Source organism: Octodon degus, unplaced genomic scaffold (assembly GCF_000260255.1).
Source record: "Octodon degus isolate 3935 unplaced genomic scaffold, OctDeg1.0 scaffold00004, whole genome shotgun sequence".
Classification (NCBI taxonomy): domain Eukaryota; kingdom Metazoa; phylum Chordata; class Mammalia; order Rodentia; family Octodontidae; genus Octodon; species Octodon degus.
The window spans coordinates 4,202,861-4,208,861 of record NW_004524580.1 but is presented as its reverse complement, the minus strand read 5'-3'; the positions used below and the strand labels follow the sequence as shown (position 1 = coordinate 4,208,861).

General features: G+C 43.0%; 1 pseudogene; it reads left to right on the top strand.

Annotated features, from left to right (window-relative positions):
• Window positions 1-4,061: 4,061 nt before the first annotated feature.
• The window catches only part of LOC101559861, a 35,179-nt pseudogene continuing 33,239 nt past the window's right edge, over window positions 4,062-6,001 (top strand).

Below are 6,001 nucleotides of genomic sequence, written 5' to 3'. Positions count from 1 at the left end.
GGAGCAGCAAGGAGAGACCAGACCACAACATAGCAACTTTCTGGATTTGAGATTAATCCCTTCTCCTCCTCTTCTTCTTCCTCCTCCTCCTCCTCTTCCTCCTTCTTTTCTTCCTCTCTATATCCATATTTTCTGTCTCCCCTTCCCCTCTTGTCCCTGATTCCTCCTCCTCTTCTCCTTTTCCCTTCTCTTTCTCTTCATTTTCTTCCCCTTCTCCATCTTCTATTTAAGCAACAGAATGCTCTTCGAAAGAAATCACAAGAAATCTAAAATGAGACCGGCCGTATAATAGTTCAGTGGATTAAAGCACCTGCAAGCAGGCACAGGGGCCGGGTGTTCGATCCCCGGGGCCTGCCGTGCCGGCCCTGCCCCCGGGGCACACTGAGACAGCAATTGAGACTGGTGGCAGGCACCTGTAATCCCAGCTCTTGGGAGGCTGGAAACAGGCAGATCACTACAAGTCCAATCTAGTAGTGAGACCCTGAACACCCTGTAGACCCTTCCCTAAAATACAAAAAAAAAAAAAAAGAAAAGAAAAGAAATACAACTTTTATGTGTTATAACATGTTTAAATTTAAATCGGATATAAAATAAAAAATCTCTAGCAATCAAAATCCCAGCACCCATCAGGCCTTCCACCCACCAGTAGGTCCTGTGGTTCTCCTAGCAGCAGAATGCAGTGCTGGTGGCAGCCCGTGGTTTAAGGGTGGGCTCCAGTAGTAGTGATGAGCTTCTTCACCCAGCTTTTAGGATACCAGGGGCTGGCAAGATAGCTCAGTGGTCTAAAACGCCTGCGCAGGCAAGCTTAGGCAGGCTCAGGGGACCACAGTTTGACCTCCAGCACCACATGCTGCGCCAGCCCTGCCCTCAAGGTGAGCTGAGCTGGTCAAAAAAAGAAAAAGAAAAAGAAAAGAAAAGAAATCCAGCTTTTAGGATGCCATAGAGATCTTTATTCACACAAAGATCAGTCTCCAACAAAGTCAAGAGTGTGCTGTGTTCAAAAAACAGCAGGATGTGTCTAGGGTAGCGAGAAAGGAGTGAACAAGGAAGAATGAGCAAGGTAAGGAGGCTGATCGTGAAGCAGGAATCCCTGGAGGCTGGCCCACAGCTTTGGCTTGTATTCATGATGATCAAAAAAGCCACTTCAAGAATCTGCAAAGTGAAAATCAGGAGCTTGGTTGACATCAATGTCTCAGACAAGGCTAAGCCAAGTAGTCCATCAGTCCTATAAGACCAAGCACCTTGAAAAGCCAAATAAGCTGGATATAATTCTACCTCAGTGGATAAGCAAACCATTCAGAAGTCATTCATTGTGATCTCAGCATAGATTTTTGTGTTTTATAGTATCTAAATAAACTACAGAAGTCTAGATGGTTGTCCAGATTCTTGTAGCTGTTGTGTTGATATGCTATCATTGACAGAATTATCGAGGTGTGAAATATAGGTCAAGTGTAATAATCACAGTCTAATTCAGCGTTGGTCACTTGGCGCTTGTACCATCCACAGGTCGCTGAACACAATCATCCACATTGAAGCAGTCTAACCTTGATGAAACCGAAACCAAGGAATAACTTAGGTGTGCTAGGAAACATTCAGTGACAGCTACTCACAAATCAGAGATTGTATTTATTTTCCTTAAACAGAGGCAAGCTGCCTCTAAGACGTGGTGCTTACAGGGAATATCTGCTGACTGGATTGAATTTTCATTTTAAGGTAACATGTCAGCATTTCTTACTTTCTGGGTCTAGAGCCAATCCATCAGTCACCTCTGAGGTTAGCTTTGTCATAAACACACTAAATAAGCTGAAGTAATATTTTCCAAGAACAGGCAGTTACATGCCCTCTTACATTCTCCTTCATAAGAAGGTATTTCAGTAACCCAAGACGTGGCCTACACAGTAATGTTCAGTGGGAATTAGGAAGTCCATTTTACTCACAACATTGTATGTGTTAAAACATCAAAGAACTTTTATAAAAAATTCTACAAGCATGCTTTTAATGTCACCACTAAAATTTGATCCCTATGTCCCCATAATGGTTCACAACCAATAACAATACAAGTCACAGAATTACAGTATTAAAAACTGAAGCTTCAAGTTTTTCTGGCCTGTAGTCTTGCTGATGAGAAAACTGAATTCCAGAGAGGCTAGCAGACTCCTACAGGGTCTCAGAGCTAGTCAGCTACAAAGCCACAGCTATAATTCACGACCCCAAATTCTCAGCCTAAGGTTTCTTAGGCTTCCTGCCGAGCCCATGGCTCAGTTAAGGTTCCTCAGTAGCAACTGTCTCAGCAAATGAAAGCCTGAGTGGGTGAGCTCATTGAAAGGCTCTGGGGAGCCACAAATTGGCAAGAAGAGTCAAGACACATGGAGGCAGGTAACTCCAGGAAGACTGGGTGGCAGGAACTTCTGTCTGGCTCATCCAAGTGCTCCCACCGCCTGGGGGCACCTCAGCAGTTGCCCCCACATTTCATAATTCCATTCAGGAATTAAAAGTTGCATGAGACTGATAACACCACGGGCCATTTGGCTGTCCTTCAGGGGAGGAAGAGGGTTCAGTGGGAGGAGCCTCACTTCCCTGTGCGGAATGGAAAAGCAGACTCCTGGATTTGCCGTCCTACCAGGACTGCGCACAACAGGGGAGTTAATTGTCTTAAAAGTGTCCAGGTTTTGAGTGGTCAACAACGGATAAATGTCTACTGGAAAATGCACTACATAGATGCATAATTTGAAGCACAAAAGAAACTGAATTTTAGAAATTATGATCTTCCTATAAGTACTATATATTATAAAAACATAAGTATCTTATATTATAAAAATACTTATAGGAATATTATAATTTTACATCATAAAAATTTATATTATTATATTATTTTTATCATAAAATGCTTCTTATAAGTTGTACATCTATTATAAAAGTGCTATGAGTAGTTACTGGCTGATAATGCATGGAATTAGTAACACGGCTAACCTACATAAATTTAATTTCCATAATTCTGTGGCATGAAAGTGAAAATTACTCACACATTTGTAGCTTCCCTTAACTATCTCAACTACTTAGGAGAATGAGATCATTACTAATACTAAAATAGTGGTTGTTTTGAAGATTTATTGCAGTTGGGAACGGAAGATATGTAAGCTTATTATCGCCTGTGGGACTGATCCCCAAGCATCACCCTGACCCTGGAAATAAGGTGACCTATTTGATTGATTAAAATACCATTAGCAAAATGTTACTGTCCTGCTCCTGTCATCTCTTCTCTTTCTCCTTTGGGGAGTGAACCTACTACCTTTGAGTAATAGGAGCCATCGACACCTTCTGGGTACCCACTAGACCAGGAGGAAGAGCCTGCCCTCATCTAAAAGTGTCTGTGGGGAAGCGAATTGCTTCTCTCCTATCTGGGGAGTCTATAAATCCATTATTCTACGTCTCTTAGGATTTATCAATGGGAAGAGTATGGAGTCAGGGAAATTTTCACCTAAGATAAAATCACTTTGATCAAGAGCACACATTCTAACGTGAAGCCTAGAGTTCACCTGAAAGGCTACACTTGTTACAGCTTACTGGAAGCTCCCAGCAGCTGTAACAAAGCTGTCTGCAGCTGTAGCCAGCCAAGTAGCCCGAGACTCATGGACTTTAACATTTACCTGCACTAACCATGCCAGGTTTTTCCTGTTGAACTCAAGTCCATTGTTTTCTTGTCAGAAGATACTTTTGGCCATGCTCAAATCTATGTCTCCCATACCTTACTTCCTAAGACGCTGAATAAAGCTCATTTTTACTTCATGCTAATTACAGAAAGTCCCCGATTTATAAGCACTAGAGTTCAGAACTTTCACACATAAAAACAGACCTTGATTATGAATACTGCAGATGCAAACAAATTTAGGAAATAGCTCATGTGTCTGCCGGACCCTGTCACAGTTGTGTTGTGGTGTGCTCACTGTACAGTGCTGTGGTGACAGTGACGCAGTGCTCAATCAGAGCCCAGGATGACAAGAAGCAAGATGAAAAATAGTGGTGATGTGGAGGGGACTGGTAGGAAACACAAAGCAGTAACCATGGAAACAAAAGTAAAAATCATAGAGAAATTGGACCAAGGCAAAAAGATGGCCGGCATTGCTGATTCTTATAACATGAATTGTTCAACCACTGGCACAATTCCAGATAATGAGGACAAGATCACAGAACATGTGAAGTCCACTGTGCCAGTAAGGTGAACAATAATATCCAGGAGACAACCCACTTGGCCCCCCTCCTGCCCCTCTCTCAGATAGGAGCTTTCTTTCCCTCAATAAATATATTCTGCTCATAACCTCAATAAATAAATAAATAAATAAATAAATAATATCCAAAAACCATGGTAAAAGGCCAGCCAGAGGGCTCAAAGGATTAAAGCGCCTGCTTAGGCAGAGGGATCCCCGATGTGCTGTGCTGGCCCTGCCCCCAGGGTGCACTGAGACACCAATTGAGACTGGGCGTGGTGGTGCGCACCTGTAATCCCAGCACTTGAGAAGCCGAAAACAGAATCACTATGAATCCAATCTGTGTAGTGAGACCCTATAGACCCTGTACTAAATACAAAAAATAAAATAAAAAACATAGTAAGGTGGTAGAGGAGGTGGAGAGACTTCTCAGCATGTGCATGTGATACCAGGATCAGCATCATGTCTCAGCTTAATGTTTATTCAAGAAAAAGCTAAATGCCTGTTTGAACACTTGAAAAAAGTAAGGGGTAAACAGCACATTTTTTACCTAAGACTCAATTTGTTGGATTTACAAGCAAATCTGGTTTACCAACATTCTCCCGGATCAGGACTTGTTCTTAAATCTGGGACTTGCTGTACTGACTGCCAACAGTGATACTGAGCCCTTGTTTGCTATTTCTTGATTTTGTTTCTCCATCTGTTCAGATCTCAGACATCTCCAACCATCCTAGATATTCCTTATCTCTGCCTCCCACTAGATTACATTCCCCCAGCCCATCACCACCCTCCCTCATACTAAGAGACCTAGCACCAATGAGGACAGCTAAGCTACCAAAGTCATGTCAAGGGGTGGACAGGCCCACCTGTGGGTACAGACATGGCTCTCTAGGACTGGTGCAAGCAACATTCACGCTAGAGGACAGTCAACACGAGCCACGTTGTCCCTGGAGTCTTGCTCTGGGTAAGCCTGGGTCTACTCTCCTGACCTGATTCTGAGATCGATCCCATCTCTCTTTGTCTACTATTAGGCTAGGACTTCCTCTGTCCCACTTTGCAGCCCAGAGAATCTTGGTTACAGATTAGTTCTTTTCTAACTCCTCATGCTGTACCTCAAATCCACCATCTCTACATGGGTTCTTTCTAGTCTCAGGATGCCCAGGTTTAAGAACTCAGAGCACAAGAACCAATTCCTTTTTTGATCTCTGTGTGTCTTCTCTGTCATCCTTTTTCTGAGAGTGGTGAACAAAAATGCTTAGCTGGCTGAATGAGATAAGCTCAAAGGGAAACAATAGACTCATTCAATTTTTTTTTTTTTTTTTTTTTTTTTTTTTTCCAGAACTGAGGATTGAACTCAGGCCCTTGCGCTTGACAGGGAAGTGCTTATTCCACTGAGCCATCTCCCCAGCCCCTAACAATGTAGCAATAGCGTACTTTTTTTTTCTTTTTCTTTTTGTAGTACCAGGGATTGAACTCAGGACCTTGCACTTGCCAGGCAAGTACTTATTCTACTGAGCTATCTCCCCGGCCCTACTTTCAAAATATTATTGTGCTCAGTCAAAATATTATTGCAGGGCCAGCCAAATAGCTCAGCAGATTAAAGGGCCTGCTTAGGCAGACGCAGAGGCCTGGAGTTTGATCCCCAGGCCTGCTGTGCTGAATGGCGATTGAGACTGGTCATGGTGGCATGCACCTGTATACAATTCCAGCACTTGGAAGGCTGTAAACAGGAGGATCACTATGAGTCCGATCTACACAGTGAGACCCTGTACACCCTACACACCCTGCCTAAATAC